We start from the raw sequence: 19,727 nt of genomic DNA on the forward strand, positions 1-19,727 counted from the left end.
ACCTCAAAGAAAGGGAAAGAAATAAAATCTGCCTTGCATTTAGAATACCTAAAGCTTTGAAAAATAAGTATGGATATTTCTCAGAGACCCTAGTATTATATGATTGATTTAAGTACTATAGTTAGAGAGCCCAGTAGCACAGTCTGCTGTTCAACTTGTACTGAAGCTGCTTACTCAGAAGCGTCATGGTAGACGCCATGAGTAATCAGTGGGGCTAATTGTAAAATAACAAAGTGAATTCGAGCAATCTTTGTTAAATAAGAAAATAAGTTAATGCAAGTTATCATTTACTGTAAACAAAGCATTTGAAATTGCCCCTTCATTGTTTTCAACTCCATATGAGTTGTTGCTAACTTTGTAGCCTCAAAATCGTGTTTTCACAGCACCAGACAGTTCCTTCCATCAAATATAAGACGAGATGCCCAGGTTGCCGTTGTGCATTAAATTTAATTTTGAATCTTGTTTATTTAGATCTCTCCATATCGAATTTACCACTCCTCCTCCCTTCCCCTCCCGCCCCCTCCCCTCTCCTTCTCCTCGCCCACACCCATACTGTTTTGCATTTCATGTGAATATTTGTCTCCTTCACTAGACAGTAAAACATCAAAGGTAGTAGTTTCTCATTCTTTATATTCCCACTTAATTGCACAGAGTAGCATTCAAAGAGTATTTGACCGACTGAATGAAACGTTTCCATTGTCAACTTAGGGAAACTGAGTTAATAGCCAGTGAAACAAATCTATGAAATTTTTGACAATGAAGCAATATGACTTCATTACCAAGTCTTCCCTTCATTTCCTTTTATGAATATGCCATGTCTTTAATTAAGGATGAATCAATCCTACTGGGTTTAAAAAATAAACCTAATAACTTTAAAGAGAAAAAGAGAAATATTTTAAGCACAAGAAAGGACAACCATCTGCCCGCTTAACAGGCACAGTGCAAATATTTAGGGAATGAATGGCTGAACAAAAACTATTGCTTTCACTTGGATTCTACTACTAATAATAATTGTGAACACATAGAGTATACCATGTGGCAGAGACATTGCTAAATGTTACATCCGTGTTATCTCAGTTAATCCTTACAGTAACTCTAATAAGTAGGTAATATAATTATTGTAATTTTATAAAGGCGTAAACTAATATAGAGAGAGGTTTAGTAATTTGCCTGAGGTCACCTAGCTGATAACTGGTAAAGACAAGATTTAAAGCTGACCAGTTACCTCCATAGACCGTGGTCTTAATCAATAGGCAATACTACTAGGGGTAGGTTTTATTGTCAAATATTTGCTGTCCTTCCTTACCAGATGCACTCCTATGGCAGGATTATATTTCTCAACTTATTGAAGTCACATTTAGCCATATGAATTGCTTTGGTTAATTAAATGAGTGTAAGTGAGTATGTGCTACTTCTAAGTCAATTTGAGAGCCATGGTGGTGTTTCTCCATCCATCCCCCACACCCTTGAAGACTAGAAATGTTTTAGATAAGTCTGCTTCTTCATCCTAGGATGGATCCTAAAATGAAGATTCAAAAATAGCCCATGATAACCATCTGTTAGAGAAAAATTATTCTTTGTTGTAAGCCACTGAGATGTGGGGGATATTTGTTACAAGAGGTTAATTTAGCTGATTAATACACTCCATTCCTTTTGTAAGTCCATTAAAATTTTACACATAGAAAAAGCAACTGACAATTCCATGCTCTATGTATAACAGCCCTCTGTAGAAAGATTATTTTATGCACACAGCTTAAAGTAGTGTCTTCAGAAGGTGGGGGGAGAAAATAATGGACTTGGAATAAAGAGATCAGAAATCTGACTTGAGCCAGTTGCTTCACATTGAGCAAGTCACTTAATATCTCTGATTTTTAGTTTATCCATTTGTAAAATGAGAGTGCCTCATAGAAAAGTTGTTTTAGGAACATTTTAGCTTTAAAATTTCATGAATAGTAAATTCAGTACAATCTCAATCAAAATCCCTGCAAGCTATTTCATAGAAATGTATCAACTGATTATAAAGTTTATATGGAATGTCAAAAGACACAGAATAGAAAAGAACAAAGTTGGAGAACTGAGACTACTCAACTTTAAGACTTACGAGGTATCTATAGTAGTCAAAGTGGTGTGGCATTGGTGAAAGAATAGACACATGATAGAGAGTAAAGAATCCAGAAATATATCGACTCAAATTTAGTCTATCTTGCTCCTTTGATAAAGGAGCAACGGCAATTCAATGGGAAAAAAAAAGATAATCTTTTCAACAAGTGGTGCTGAAACAATTGAACATTAATATGCAAAAAAAAAATCAGGAAAAAGGTCTGACATTTGTCACAAAAGTTAACTCAAAATGAATCATGCAACTAAATGTCAAATGTAAAACTTCTGGAAGAAAAAGGAAAAAATCTAGTTGACCTTGGATTTGAGATGATGAGTTTTTAAATATAACATGAAAATCAGAATCCATGAAAGAAAACATTTATAAGTTGGATTTAATTTAAAGCTTGTGTTTTGAATAATACACTGTTAAGAGACTAAAATGACAAGCCACAGAGTAGGAAAAAATATTTGGAGAACAAACATGTGATGAAGGACTTGTATCCAAAGTATATAAGCAACTCTTAAAACTCAACAACAGGTGAAAAAAAAAAAAAGTAGGCAAGGGATGCCTGGGTGGCTCAGTTGGTTAAGCATCCAACTTTGGCTCAGGTCATGATCTCACGGTTCATGAATCCAAGCCCCACATTGGGTTCTCTGCTGTCAGAACAGAGCCCACTTTGGATCCTCTGTCTCCTTCTCTCTCTGCCCCTCATTTGCTCTATCTCTCTCTCAAAAATAAATAAACATTTTTTAAAAATAGGGAAGAAAAAGAAATAAAAGATATCCAAATTAGAAAGAAAGAAGTAAAATTATCTGTTCTCATGGATGGCATGTCCTTATATAGAAAACTTCTTCCCCCTGCCTAAAGAAAACTGTTAGAATAACCAAATTCAGCAACATTGTAAGATACAAAATCAAGGCACAAAATTCCGTTGTGTTTCTATATGCTAACAATGAGTAATCCGAAAGAAAGAGAGAGAAAGTAAGCAAGCAATTTCATGTACAAAAGCATCCAAAAGAATAAAATACTTAGGAATAAACTTGAACAGGGAGAAAAGAGTTGTACACTGAAAGAAATTAAAGAAGACACAAACAAATGGAAAGATATCACATGTTTATGAGTTGGAAGAGTTAATATTGTTAAGATGTCGATACTACCCAAACAAATCTACAACTGTAACGCAACCCCTATCAAAAGCCCAATGATTTCTTTTTGAGAAATAGAATTACCCATTCTAAAATGTATATGTAATCTCAAGGGAACCCAAATAGACAAAAGAATCTTTCAAAACAAGAACATGTTGTGCAGGTGACATCGGTTGCTTATTATCAGGAGTAAGAGTCTGAGCACTTCTACCCACCACATCTTGGTATCAAAGACACCAAGGAAACACAACATGATCAGGCATTGAATGGAACAAGAACTTTACTCACATAGAGACAGAGCAAGGTTAGCTTCAGTAGTGGGAGTCAGTTCCTCATGGTTAGTGGGTCCCTCCCAGAAGCTGATGCAGGGCACTTGGCCTGTACACACCCTTCTTGTGCCACTGCAGATGGACTCCACCCCCTCCCCGCAAGGGAGAGTTATAGCAGTAGAGTTGGACGGATGCCATGTGATACACACACTTAAGCAGAACAAAATAGTACACATTAAATCTGAAGCAGGGAAAGATGTTCTCACATAAGGTGGTAAGTTTGGCACAGACTGTGAGGATTCTTTGTCTATTAGTAAGGGAATATTCCAGGTCCAAGGCTCATTCTTACGTAGCTGAGTGTGGGTCAGACAACTTTATTCATGAGACTGCCTTTACGAAATTGGGTGATTCACACTTCCTAATTTCAAAATTTATTTCAGAGCTACAGTAATTTAGTCAGTGTGGTACTGCATAAAGATGGACATATATACTAACAGAACAGAATAGAAAGTCTAGGAATAAACCCTTACATACATGGCCAACCCACAAAGCGTACGTATGATATGGAGAGGGAAAAGTGAGTAACTTTCCAATGGGGAAAACTTCCAAACTCTACTCAGCTGGTGAGCAAGGGCAACATCACAGAGATAAGTCATGATGCTAGTACATACTCTTAATGTGATGTGATGAAAATGGCACTATCTTTCTGATCCCCAAACAACCTATAGCTCCATCTAATCATGAGAAAAACATCTAAGATATTTTTCTAGTAGAGAAACATCTTACAAAATACTTGACCAAACTGTCTCCTCAAAACTGTCTAGTTCATCAAATACAAGAAAAGTCTGAGACACGGTCACAGTGCAGAGGAGCCTATAAAGACATAATGGCTAAATGAAATGTGGTGTCTTGGATGGAATCCTGAAATGGAAAACAAGGCATTATGTAAAAACAAAGGTAATCAGAGTAAACTGAACTGTAATGCTTTAGTATTGGTTTGTTTATTGTAACAAATAAATCATACTGATATAAGATATTAGTAATAGTGGAAATGGTATATAAAGTGTATGGGAGTTCTCTGTACAATCTTAATTTTTCAGTAAATCTAACACTATCCTAAAAAACAACATCTATTTAGGGGCGCCTGGGTGGCGCAGTCGGTTAAGCGTCCGACTTCAGCCAGGTCACGATCTCGCGGTCCGGGAGTTCGAGCCCCGCGTCAGGCTCTGGGCTGATGGCTCGGAGCCTGGAACCTGTTTCCGATTCTGTGTCTCCCTCTCTCTCTCTCTGCCCCTCCCCCATTCATGCTCTGTCTCTCTCTGTCCCAAAAATAAATAAAAAACGTTGAAAAAAAATTGAAAAAAAAACCCATCTATTTAAAAATAATAAAAATTAAAATAAAGTCTATTTTAAAAATTAAACATCTGACTTGATACTGGCTCAAATCATGATCTCAAGGTTGTGAGATTGAGCCCCATATTGAGCTACATGCTGAGCAGTGGAGCCTACTTGGGATTCTCTCTCTCCTCTTCTCTCTCCCGGCCCTTCCCCTGCTCTCTCTTTCTCAAAATAAATAAGCATTTTTTTAAGAAATCATTTTTTCTAGAAATATAAAATAGTTGTAAAAAATAAGGCCTCTGTAGAAATATTATTGTTTTAAATCCCATGATAGGAAGATGCAATAGTTACAAATGGTTTACCTTGCACATTCCAAAGCTTTATTTTATTCACATTGTATTTGCATTTAGTAGTGGCAAGTGAACATATGGTCTCAAATGACCCGAAAATATTGAAATCTTCCAAGATCATTCCATTTGATTTTCTCATGAATCTCAGGGACAGGAGTTCTCTTGGGTCAACCTAAATGTTCTAAGAAAAAAATGTTTTTGTTTTTGTTTTTGTTTTTGTTTTGTTTTTGTTTTTTAATCAGGTCAATTCTTAAAACATACAAGATATCAGGTGCTCCTAGAAGTCTCAGTTGGTTAAACTGAGTTCATGAGTTTGAGACCCATGTCGGACTCTGTGCTGACAGCTCAGAGACTGGAGCCTGCTTCAGGTTCTGTCTCCCTCTGTCTTTGTCCCTACCCTTCTCGCACTCTGTCTCTCTCTCTCTCAAAAATAAACAAACATTAAAAAATAATAAAAATAAAGTAAAACAAAAAATAAATCAAATTTAAAAAAACAAACAAAAATACAAGATACCAAAATGTAACTTATAAATTACCCTGAACTTAGGAGTAAAATATTTAAGGTTTCTCCTACAAATCTGAAAATGACGTTAGTCAGTTTCCATTCTCCTGCATCAAAACCATCCTTCTTCCTCTCAACTTCTTCACCTAACTGGGCAAAACCTCAAAGTTCAGTGTTTGAAATCTTGGCAACTGAAAATGCCTGAACCCTACCTCTGCACACATGCACTCTGGAAACCTCACAACAAAACATATGGTTGTCGTTGGGAGGTAGTTGTAATCCTTTCCATTTTCTGAGAGTGGCTTCATTCTCTTCAGTGACTGTCATTACCCAGATTTCAGATGTGCCAATTCTACTGCTGTTCTCCTACCCCACCATTTCTTATTTCAAATTCAGCATCTTGTAAGAAATATAATTTGTATATCAGCAGGGTCAAAATTCAGTAAAAACTACCTTTGCTCCCATGTGCTTTGCTTCACATGTATTACTCAAGAAGAAGGTTTTCCTTGTCTGTTTGATCCCTGATTTTTGCTTTTGTAGGGGTCTGTTTGACCCCCAATTACAGCTGCATTTTACTCAACAGATTGACCTTTTCCGCCATGTCATGTAGTTGGAAATCATACACTCTGTAGCTTTTTCAAATGGGCTTATTTCATTTAATAATATGCATTTACAGTTCCTCCATGTTTTTTCATGGCTTGATAGTTCATTTATTTTTAGCACTGAGTAATATTTCATTGTCTGGATGGACCACAGTTTATCCATTCACTTACTAAAGTATATCTTGTTTGCTTCCAATTTTTGGCAATGATGAATAAAGCTGTCATAAACATCTATGCTAGGTTTTTGTGTGAAATAGTCTTCTGCTCCTCTGGATAAATACCAAGGAGCACCATTGCTGGGTTGTATGGTAAGAGTATGTTTGGTTTTGTAAGAAACTGTTGAACTGTCTTCCAGAGTGATTGTACCACTTTCTGTCGTTACCAGCAATTATTGAGAGTTCCCGTTGTTCCACGTCCTCACCAGTGTTTGGTGTTCTTTCTCAGTGTTTTGGATTTTGACCATCCTAATAAGAGTGTAATGGCATCTCATTGTTGTTTTAATTTGCATTTCTCTGATGACATATGATTCGAAGCTTTTCAATTGCTTACTTATCATCCATCGTCTTTGGTGACGTGTCTGGTAAGGTCTTTGGTCCATTTGTTACTTGGGTTATTTTCTTATTGTTAAGTTTTAAAAGTTCTTTGCATATTTTGGATAACAGTCCTTTATCAAATGTGTCTTTTGCAAATGTTTTCTCCCATTCTGTGGCTTGTCTTCTCATTCTCTGGATACCATCTTTCACAGAGCAGAAGTTTTTAATTTTAATAAATACTGTTTATCCAATATTTCTTTCATGTATTGTATCTTTGATGTTGTATCCAAAAAGGAATCACCATGCCCACTTGGTGTTATCTTCTAGGGTTTTATAGTTTTCTGTTTTACATTTAGGTCCATGATCCATTTTGAGTTAATTCTTTTGAAAGGTGTAAGGTCTGTGTCTATATTTATTCTTCTGCATGAAGATGTTCAATGATTCCAGCACCATTTTTTGAAGATTTTCTTTGCTCCGTTGTATTACCTTTTATCCTTTGTCAAAGACAAGTTGACTGTATTTATGAGGGTCTATATTTGGGTTCTCTATTTTGTTCCATTTACCAACCTATTTGTCCGTTCTCTAATACTGCACTTTATTGATTACTGTAGTATTATAGTAAGTCTTGAAGTTGGGTGGGGTCAATCCTCCAACTTTCTTCTCCTTCAATATTGTGTTGACCATTCTTGGTCTTTTTCATACTCCAAATAAAATTTGGAATCGGTTTGTGCATATCCATAAAATAACTTGCTAGGCTTTGTATTTAGATTGAACTGAATCCAGAGATTCAAGTTGGGACAAACTACTGTTGTTGCAAATGGCAGGATCTCCCTATTCTTTATAGCTGAATAATACTCCACTGTACGTATACCACATTTTCTTTATCCATTCATCCATTGCTGGACACAGCTTGTTTCCATTTCTTGGCTCTTGTGAATAGCACTGTTATGAACATGGGTGTAGAGATATATTTTCAACAGTATTTTCATTTCCTTTCCTTAGGAATTTCCTCAAATTCCCATCAGTGGAATTTTTGGATCATACAGTAGTATTATTTTTAATTTTTGGAGGAACCTCTGTACTGTTTTCTGTAGTGGCAACGTCTACTGGCAACCCTACCAACAATGCACATGAGTTCTCTTTTCTCCAAATCCTCACCAGTTTTTGTTATCTTGTGTTTTTTTGATGACAGTAATTCTAACAGGTATGAGATAGCTCATTAAGATTGATTTTATTTCCTAATGATTAGTGATGAGCATCTTTTAAAGTACCTGTTGGCCATTTGTAGATCTTTGGGAAAATGTCAAATCCAGTCATTGGCCTATTTTAAATTGGATTTGTTTTGTTTTACTTTGCTCTTGAGTTGTTTGGGCTCTTTATGTTTTGGATATTAACCCCTTAACAGATATAATTTTCAAATATTTTTCCTATTCCGTTGTTTGTGTTTTCCATTTTGATCATTTCTTCTGTGCAGAAGCTTTCCAGTTTGACGTAGTCCTACTTGTTTTATTTTGAGTTTTTTGCTTATATTTTCGGAGTCATATCCAAGAAATCATTGCTCAGATCCATGTCAAGAAGATTTTATCCTGGATTCTTCCAGGAGTTTCATGGTTTTAGGTCTTACATTTACATCTTTGAGTTAATTTTTGTGAATGGTGTAGATATGGGCATAGTTTCATTCTTTTGCTTGTGACTATTTTTTTTAGCACCATTTATTGAAGAGACTGGCTTTACTCCATTGAACTTTCTTGGCTCCCTTGTCAAAAATCAATTGACCATCTGTGTGTGGGTTTATCTCTTGGCTATCAGTTCTTTTCCATTGCTCCATGTGTTGTTTTTATGTTAGTACTGTACTGTTTTGATTATTATACCTTTAAAATCTAGCTTGAAATCAGAAAGTGCCTCTCTGGCTTTGTTCTTATTTCTCAAGATTGCTTTAGATATTCAGGGGTTTTAATTTTTTCATATAAATTTTAGAATTATATTTTCTGTTTGTCTAAAAAATGTCATTAGGATCTTCATAGGAATTGCACTGAATCTATAGATGGCTTTGGGTAGTATGAATATTTTAAGAATATTAATTCCTCTAATCAATAAACAAGGGGTGTCTTTCTATTTATTTGTGTCTTTTTTTGATTTATTTCATCAATGTCTTATAGCTTTCAGTGTACAGATCTTTTACCTCCTTGGTTAAATTTATTCCTAAGAATTTTATTGTTTTTGATGCTACTGTAAATGGGATTGTTTTCTTTCTTTTTCAGATATTCTATTATTAGTGTATAGAAATGCAACTGTTCCTGTGTATTGATTTTGTATCCTGAAACTTTACTGAATTTGTTGATGTGCTCAGCATTTTTTTGGTGGAGTCTTTAGGATTTTTTATACAGAACATGATACCATCTACAAAGACCATTTTACTTCTCTTTCCTATTTGGATGCCTTTTATATCTTTTCTTCCCTGGTTGCTCTGGCTATGATTTTCAGTACTATGTTGAATAGGAGTGGTGAGAGTAGACACCTTTGTCTTGTTCCTGATCTTATAGGAAGAGATTTCAACCTTTTACCATTGATTCTGATGTTGCCTCTGGGTTTTTCATATGTGGGCTTTAATTGTGTTGAGGTATGTTTTTGTTTTCTATATCCAATTTTCTGAGTGTTTTTTTTTAATCATGAAAGGATGTCATACTTTTTCAAATGCTTTTTCTGCATCTTTTGAGATGATTTTCATTTTTTATTCTATTAATGTAGTGTATCACATTTATTGATTTGCATATGTTGAACCATCTTTTCATTTCAGGGATAAATCCCACTTGATCATGGTGAATGATCCTTGTAATATTCACTGAATCTGGTTTGCTGAATTTGTTTAGAATTTTTGCATCTGTATTCACAGAGATAGGTCTATATTCTTGTAGTATCCTTATCTGGCTTTGGTATCAGGTAATGCTGGCTTCATAAATAAATGTGATAGTACTCTCTCCTCTTCAATTTTTTGGAGGAGTATGAGAAGAAATGGCATTACTTCTTCGTTAAATGTTGAGTGGAAATTCCCAGTGAGACCATCTGGTCTGGGGCTTTTTGTCCTGGGAGATTTTTTTTATTACAACATCAATTGCCTTACTTGATACTAGTCTGATAAGATTTTCTATTTCTTCATGATTCAGGTTGAATCATGTTCAGACCAAATATGCTGTATGTGGATTATGTTTCTAAAAACTTATCTATGTCATCTAGGTTATTTGGTTTGGTGTATGTTCTTAGAAATTTCTTAAGTTCCTTTGTCTTTCTGTGATATCAGTTGTAACGTCTCCTCTTTCAATTCTGGTTGTATTTGTGTCCCTTCTCCGTTTTTCTGAGTTTAGATGAAGTTTTATCAATTTTGTTTCTCTTCTTTAAAAAAATCTATTAGTTTTATTGATCTTTCCTATTGTTTTTTTGATCTCTTATTTATTTCTGCTCAGATCTTTGTTATTATTCTCCTGCTCACTTAGGGCTTAGTTCTTCTTTTTTTTTTTTTTTTTTTTTTTTTTTTTTTTTTTACTTTCTCGAGGCCTAAAGCAAGGTTGTTTATTTGAGATATTTCATGTTTCTTAATGTAGGCATTTGTCACTATAAGCTTTCCTCTTAGAACATATTTGGTAGCATCCCATAAATTATAATATGTTGTGCTTCCATGTTCAGTTACTTCAAATAGTTATTGATTTCTCTTTTGATTTCTTCTTTGACAAATTGGTTATGCAGGAGCCTGCGGTTTAAACCCATACATTTGTTAATTTTCTAACTTTCCCCTTGTTATTTATTTCTACTTAGCTTCTTGTTATTTATTTTTGTTTTGTGGTTGGAAAGAATATTTGGTGTGATTTGAGCCCTCTTAAATTTGCTAAGACTTGTTTTGTGATCTGTCCTGTGGGATGTTCCAGGTGCACTTGAGAAGAATGTATATTCTGCGGTAGTTGGATGAAACAAAAATAATATAAAAACAGGGAGGGGGAGAAAACATAAGAGACTCTTAAATATGGAGAACAAACAGAGGGTTACTGGAGGGGTTGTGGGAGGGGGGATGGGCTAAATGGGTAAGGGGCATTAAGGATTCTACTCCTGAAATCATTGTTGCACTTTGTGCTAACTAATTTGGATGTAAATTTAAAAAAATTTAAAAAAATTTCAGTTGGGGGGAGGGGGGAACTAAGATGGTAATGTAGTAGAAGGACTCTAGGCTTGCCTCATCCCTCAAACATAGTTAGATAATTATCAAATCATTATGAATACCCAATAAATTGACCTGAGGACTGAAAGAACAAACTACAACAACAGGGAGAGAAGAGGCCACATCAAGAAAGGATAAGAAGTGCAGAGACATGATTTGGGGGAGAAATAGATCACAGGTACTTTGGAGGGAAGGGAGACTTGGTCACAGAGAAAGGCAAGAGAGTGTGGAGCACACAGGGATATACTTAAGGAGGACACTTCCCCAAAGTCATTGGCTGGGAAAACAAACAAGAAAGGGGCTGACTTTCGTGAGTTTTTGCAACCAGCAAAGACTGGAGTTTTAAAGGTCCCCAGGTTTGGCTAGGATAGAGACCTGAGGACACCATTGTACTCCAGGAGACAAAGTAGACAAGCAACCCCAGGGCAGATGGTTCTACCTGAGGATTGCCGTGCCTCACAGGGGAAGATGGTTTGCTCTTATTTGAGTGCATCTGTGACTGGTGGTGTTGCCTCTCCTGGGACAAAAGAACTGGCAGGTGCCATTCCCTGCCCCCACCACACACACACACACCCCTCAGCATAGGGGCAGAAACACTTGCTAAGGGCAGGTAACCTGGACACTGGCTCTTTAACCTGCTTTGTTCCAAATCCCACAACACTGTGTTCTGGCACAACTTCCCTTCTGGGTCAGACCTGCCCCAGTGCAGTGAGATCCTTTCCCAGAAGACCAGTGAAGGTCCCCACCACACCAGGTCCTTTAGGTTTGGAATTTAAAAGTCAGCAAGTGTGGCTGGGATAGAGCCCGGGGTGCACTCTGCTGCTCCAGGCAGGCAAGAAACCCAGAGACAGACACTGTGAATAATGTGATCTGAAAAATGTCTGCAACACACTAGAGGAAATTATTTGCTCCTCTGAAAGTGCTTCCCTGTGAGTAGCAAGCATGGACTCCCCTCTCGGAGGACAAAGGAGCTGGCTGGCGCCATTTCCCTCCCTCACCCCTCAGCATAAAACAACTTCAGTTATAGCACAGAGCCAACACTGACTGCTTATGCATGTCCTGCCTCACTGTGTTCTTCCAGTACTGCTTTTCTCAGGCAGGTATGCCAAAGTCCCAGAATAGTAAACTCCTTCCCCACAAGGCCAGCAGAAACCCCTGCATGAACCATGTCTACTGGCCATAGAGTTCTACACAGTTGTAGCATCAGGTCTCATTTAATAAGCTGACCAGAGCACACCTATTTAAAACTCACACACTCTGGCCTAGGTCCAAACAGTCACCACTACAGGCAAAGAGGAACTCTGCAGATGACTGGCCTGAAGGATAGGGTAGCCAAAACACACCAGCAGAATGCATGTAGCATACCCCAGCGACACTTCCTGAAGTGCCAAGCCTTGACCATTATATGACCTCTTCTTCATAAAGCCATTACTCTCAGGAGCAGGAAACATAACAATCTTTTCTAAAACATAGAAGACAGAGACCTAGACAAATGTCAAGATGGAGGAATTCATCCCAAAAGAAAGAATAAGAAAAAGTTGTGGCCACAGAATTAATTGAAACAGATGTAACTAATATGCCTGTTCCACAATTTGAAGCAACAATCATAAGGATACTGGCTGGGCTTGAGAAAAGCATGGAAGACATCAGGGAGACTCTTTCTGCAAGGATAAAAGAGCTAAAAAAACAGGCCAAAATGAAAAATGCAGTAACTGAGATTGGAAACCAATTGGATGTAATGACCACAGCATAGAGGAAGCAGAGGAAGGAATAAATGATATAGAAGATAGAATTATGGAAAATAAGCTGAACAAACAGAGAAATAAAAATTATGAATCATGAGAGGAGATTGATTTGAGGAATTCAGTGACTCCATTAAATGTAATAACAGTTGTGTCATAGGAGACCCACAAGAGAGATAGAGGGGGGCAGAAGGTTTATTTGAAGAAATAATAGGTGAAATGTTTCCTAATCTGTGGAAGGAAAGGCACCTCAAAATCCAGGAGGCACAGACTGCTTTCATCAAAATCTACAGAAGCAGGCCAAAACCAAGCAGTATCAGTTAAATTTGCAAAATAATAGTGCTAAAAAAATCTTATAAGGAACAATACAAAAGAATTCCCTGAATTATAAGAGAAGACCCATAGGGCTAGCAGCAGATCTTTCTACAGAAATTTGGCAGGCCAGAAGAGATAGGCATGATATATTCAATGTGCTGAATGGAAAAATCTGCAGCCAAGAATACTTGATCAAACAAGGGCTATCATTCAGAATAAAGGAGAGATAAAGAGCTTCCCAAACAAACACTAAAGAAGTTCATGACCACTAAACCGACCCTGCAGGAAATAATAAAGGGGATTCTTTGAGTGGGAATGAAAGACCAAAAGCAACAAAGACTAAAAAGTAGCAGAGAAAATCTCCAGAAACAATGACAAAACAAGTAATAAAATGGCACTAAATACATATGTTTTAATAATTACTCTGAATTTGAATGAGCTAAATGCTCTAATCAAAAGACATAAGGTGTCAGAATGATAAAAAAAAAAAAAGACCCATCTATATTCTTCCTAAAAGAGACTCATTTTAGACCTAAAGACACTGCAGATGGAAAGTGATGGAATGGAGAAATATTTATCATGGAAATGAACATCAAAAGAAAACCAGAGTAGCAATAGCTATATCAAACAAACTATATTTTAAGCCAAAGACTGTAACAAGAGATGAAGGAGGGGACTATATCATAATTAAGAGGTCCAATCAATAAGAAGATCTAACAGTTGTAAATATTTATGCCCCCAACTTGAAATAACACCCAAATATGTAAATTAATAATAAACATAAAAGATCTCATTAATAATATTACAATAACAGTAGGGGACTTCACCCCATTTACATCAATGGACAGATCATCTAAGCAGAAAATCAACAAGGAAACAGTAGCTTTGAATGGCACACTGGACAAGATGGACTTAACAGATATATTCAGAGCATTTCATCCCAAAGTAGCAGAATACACATTTTTTTCAAGTGCACTTGGGGCAATCGCCAGAACAGATCACATACTAGGTCACAAGGTCATACTAGGTAAAATCAGGCCTCAAGAAGTAAAAAAAAAAGATTGAGATTATACCATGCATCTTTTCTGATCACAATGCTATGAAAGTTGAGGTCAACCACAAGAAAAAACTTGGAAGGACCACAGATACATGGAGGTTAAACAATATGTTACAATCAATGGGTCAACCAGAAAATTGAATAATAAATTAAAAAATGCATGGAAAAAATGAAAATGAAAACAGGATGGTCCAAAACCTTTGGAATACAGCAAAGGCAGTCATAACAAGGAAGTGTATAGCAATACAGACCTACATAAAGAAGAAAGAAAAATCTCGAATACACAACCTAACCTGACACATAAAGGAGTTAGATATAGAAGAACAAATGAAGCCTAAAGCCAGCAGAAGAAGGGTAATAATAAACATCAGAACAAAAGAAAATGATACGGAAACTGAAAAAAACAGTAGAGCACATCAATGAAATCAGTAGCTGGTTCTTTGAAAAAATTAATAAAATTAATAACCCCCTAGCCACACATAACAAAAAATAAAGATAAATGGCCCAAATAAATAAAACCACTAATGAGGGAGGAGAGATTACAACCAATACCACAGAAATACAAATTATAAGAGAACATTATGAAAAATTATATCCCAACAAACTTCCAAACAACAGTCTGGAAGAAATGGATAATTCCTTAGAAACATATAAACTACTGAAACTGAAACAGGAAGAAATAGAAAACTTGAACAGACCAATAACCATCAGGGAAATTGAATCAGTAATCAAAAAACTCCCAACAAACCAAAGTCCAGGGCCAGATGGCTTCACAGGGAAATTCTACCCAACATTAAAGAAGAGTCAATACATATTCTTTGCAAACTATTGAAAATAATAGAAATGGTGGGGAAACTTTCAACTCATCCTATGAGGCCAGCATTACCCTGATTCCAAGATGAGAAAAAGACTCCACAAAAAAGAGAACTACAGTCCAATATCCCTGATAAACATAGATGCAAAAAATCTCAACAAAATACTAGCAAATCAAATCCAATAGTACATTAAAAGAATCTCTCACCATGATCAAGTGGGATTTGTTGCTGGTTTGCAAGGGTGGTTCAATATTCACAAATGAATCTATGTGAAATACCACATTAATAAAACAAAGGATAAGAGCATATCCTCTAAATAGAAGAAGAAAAAGCATTTTACAAAGTACGACATCCATTCATCATACAAAAAAACCTCAACAAAGTAGAAATAAAGGGAACATATCTCAGCATCATAAAGGCCATATACGAAAAGCCCACAGCTAATATCATCCTCGGGGAAAATCTGAGAGCTTTTTCTTTATGGTCAGGAACAAGACAGGGATGTCCACTCTCATCACTGTTATTTAACATCATCCTGGAAGTCCTAGCCTCAGCAATCAGATAACAAAAAGAAATAAAAGGAATCCAAATTGGCAAGGAAGAAGTCAAACTTTCACTATTTGCAGATTACACGATACTCTATTTAGAAAACCTAAAAAACTCCACCAAAAACTTGCTAGAACAATGAATTCAGTGAAGTCACAGGATACATAAAGAAATCTATTGCATTTATTTACACCAATTATAAAGCAGCAGAAAGGGAAATCAAAGAATCAGTCCCATTTTCAATTGCATCAAAAACCATAACATACCTAGGTATAAACCTAACTAAAAAGGTGAAAGACCTGTACTTGGCAAACTATAAAACACTGATGAAAGAAATTGAAGAATACACAAAGAAATGGGAAAAAAAATCCATGTTCATGAATTGGAAGAAAAAACATCATTAAAATGTCTATACTACCCAAAGCAATCTACACATTTAGTGCAATACCTATCAAAATACCACCAGCATTTTTCATAGAACTAGAACAATCCTAAAATTTGTATGGAACCACCAAAGGGCTTGAAAAGCCAAAGCAATCTTGAAAAAGAACCTGGAGGCATCACAATTCTGGACTTCATATTATTTATTACAAACCTCTTGTGATCAAGATATTATGCAACTGGCACAAAAACGGACACATCGATCAATGGAATAGAATAGAAAACCCATAAATGGGTTGACTATATGGTTGACTAATAAATATTCAACTATACAGTTGACTAATAAATATTCAACAAAGCAGGAAAGAATTTCCAATAGAAAAAAGACAGTCTCTTTAACAAATGGTGCTGGGAAAACTGGACAGCAGCATTGCAGGAGAATTAAACTAGACCACTTTCTTGCACAATACACAAAAATAAATTCAAATAAATGAAAGACAGGAAGCCATCAAAATCCTAGACGACAATACAGGCAGTATCCTCTTTGGCATAGGCTGTACAAATTCTTACTAGTTATGTCTCTGGAGGCAAGAGAAACAAAAGCAAAAATAAACTACTGGGACTTCTTCAAGATAAAAAGCTTCTGCATAGGGAAGGAAACAGTAAAACAAAACTAAAAGGCAACCTTTGGAATGGGAGAAGATATTTGTAAATGACATATCTGATAAAGGTTTAATATTCAAAATCTATAAAGAATGTATAAAACTCAACACCCCAAAACCAAGTAATCCAGTTAAAAAATGGGCAGAAGACATGAACAGACATTTTTCCAAAGAAGACATCCAGATGGCTAACAGACATGTGAAAAGATGCTCAACATTATTCATTGTCACTGACACAAATCAAAACTCCAATGAGATATCACTTCACACATGTTAGAATGGATAAAATTAATAACACAGGAAACAATAGGTGTTGGAGAGGATGTAGAGAAGGGGAACTCTCTTGCATTGTTGGTGGGAGTGCAAATTGGTGCAGCCAGTCTGGAAAACATAATGGAGTTTCCTCAAAAAGTTAGAAGCACCCTATGATCCAGCAATTGCACTACTCAGTATTTACCCAAAGAATACAAAAATGCTGATTCAAAGGAATACATGCACTGCAATGTTTATAGCAGCATTATTTACAATAGCCAAATTATGGAAAGAGCCCGAAAGTCTACTGACTGATGAATGGATAAAGTAGTGATATATACATATACAATGGAATATTACTCAGCCATAAAAAGAATGAAATCGTGTCATTTGCAATGACATGGATGAAGCTATAAGTCAGTCAGAGAAAGACAAATACCATATGATTTTACTCATACATGTAATTTAAGAAACAAAACAGATGAGGGGCTCCTGGGGTGGCTCAGTCGGTTAAGCATCCACCTCTTGGGTTTGGCTCAGGTCATGATCTCGTGGTTTTGTGAGATGAAACCATTCATTGGACCCTGTGCTGTCAGTGCAGAGCCTGCTTGGGATTCTCTCTCCCTGCCCCTCCCCCACTTGTGCTCTGTCTCAAATAAAGAAACTTAAAAAAAAAAAAGAAACAAGACACATGAACATGGGGAAAAAAAGAGAGGCAAACCAGAAAACCGACTCAACTATAGAGAACAAACTGAGGGTTTCTAGGGGGAGGTAGATGGGGGAATGAGTTAAATGGATGATGAGTATTAAAGAGTACACTTGTTGGGGTGCCTGGGTGGCTCAGTTGGTTGAGCATCCAACTTCAGCTCAGGTCATGATCTCACGGTCCGTGGGTTTGAGCCCCTCATCGGGCTCTGTGTTGACAGCTCTGAACCTGGAGCCTGCTTCAGATTCTGTGTCTCCCTCTCTCTGCCCCTCCCCCACTCATGCTCGCTCTCTCTCTCTCTCTCTCTCTCTGTCAAAAATAAATAAACATTAAAAATTTTTTAAATAAAAAAATAAAGAGTACACTTGTGATGAGCACCAGGTTTGTACGTAATTGATGAATCACTAAATTCTACACCTGAAACTAATGTTACACTGTATGTTAACTGTAATTTAAATAAAATAAAAACTTGAAAACAACAAAAAGAAATCAAGTGGTAATTAAAATTATCAATTATCAATAGTATTATCCTACTATTATTAGATTGTATTTTTCTCCTCTCAGATGTTAATATTTGTTTAATATATTCAGGTGCCCTGATAAATATATATGTTTATTTATAATTCTTTTATACTCGATTAGTTGATCCCCTTATCATCATATAATGAGGATCTTTGTCTCTTCTTACCATTTTTAGTTTAGAGTCTATTTTGTCTGATATTAGTGTTGCTGTCCCTGTTCTCTTTGTTTTCCACTTGCATGTAGTATCTTCATCCCTTCATTTGGAATCTTTGTATATCTTCAGAGCTGCGGTGAGTCTCTTGTAGGCAGTATAGTGGGTTTTGTCTTTTTCATCCATTTAGCCATTCATTGCCTTTTGATTAGAGAATTAAATTCATTAACATTTAGAGTATTTTTTTTTAATTTTCAAAATTATTTTTTAAAATTTGTTTAAACTCTATTTATTTTTGAGAGAGAGACAGCATGTGAATAGGGGAGGAGCAGAGAGAAGGAGACACAGAATGTGAAGCAGGCTCCAGGCTCCTTTGTAAATTCATAATTTTCCATAGTGGTATGCTGTGGTTCCCATGTGTTTATCTTTTGTGTACCTTTTTTAGATTTTTGGTTTGTGGTCCATGAGGTTTATATAAAACATCTTATAGATATAACTTTTTATTTTATGCTGATAACAATTTAACTCTGATTACACATAGAAAACTCTATTTTTTACCCCTCTTCACATTTTCATGATACCATTTACATTTTTTATTGCTTATCCATTAACGAATTGTTGAAATTTTTGTATTTTTAATACTTTTGTCCTTTAAACTTTATTCTGTGTTTAAATAGTTGTCATTTTATAGTATTAGGGTATTAAGAATCTGATGGGGTTTTTCCAGTTTGAAAAGTCCTTTTAGAATTTCTTTTTTTTTAATGTTTATTTATTTTTGAGGGAGAGAGAGCGACAGAGACAGAGACAGAGACAGAGTGTGAGCAGGGGAGGGGCAGAGAGAGAGAGGGAGTCACAGAATCCAAAGCAGGCTCCAGGCTCTGAGCTGTCATCTCAGAGCCCGACGCGGGGCTTGAACCCAGGAACCATGAGATCATGACCTGAGCTGAAGTCGGACGCTTAATCGACTGAGCCACCCAGGTGCCCCTAAAATTTCTTGTAATGCAGGTTTAGTGGTGCTGAACTCCCTTAGCTGCTGCCATTAGTAGTAGTAGTAGTAGTAGTAGTAGTAGTAGTAGTAGTAAGTCTTTATCTCACCTTTAATTATGAAGGAGAACTTCCTATGTAAAGTAGGTAAAGCATTCTTGGTTGGCCATTTCTCTCTTTTTTTTTTTTCTTTTTTAATGTTTATTTTTGAGAGAGCCAGAGCATGAGTGGGGGAGGGGCAGAGAGAGAGAGAGGGAGACCCAGAATCCGAAGCAGGCTCCAGGCTCTGAGCTGTTAGCACAGAACTCGATGTGGGGCTCAAACTTAACAGACCCTGAGATCGTGACTTGAGCTGAAGTTGGATGCTTAGCCCACTGAGCCACCCAGGTGCTCCGTGTCAGTTTCTGTCTTTTAGCACTTTGAATATATTCTCATTCTTTTATGTCCTATAAGGTCAGTGCTGATAAATCTGCTGATAGTCTTATGAGAATTTTTTTCTTCTCTTGCTGCTTTTGAGATTCTTAGTGTTTGGTTTTAGACAATTTTA

The sequence above is a fragment of the Felis catus genome, chromosome B4 (assembly GCF_018350175.1).
Source record: "Felis catus isolate Fca126 chromosome B4, F.catus_Fca126_mat1.0, whole genome shotgun sequence".
Lineage (NCBI taxonomy): Eukaryota > Metazoa > Chordata > Mammalia > Carnivora > Felidae > Felis > Felis catus.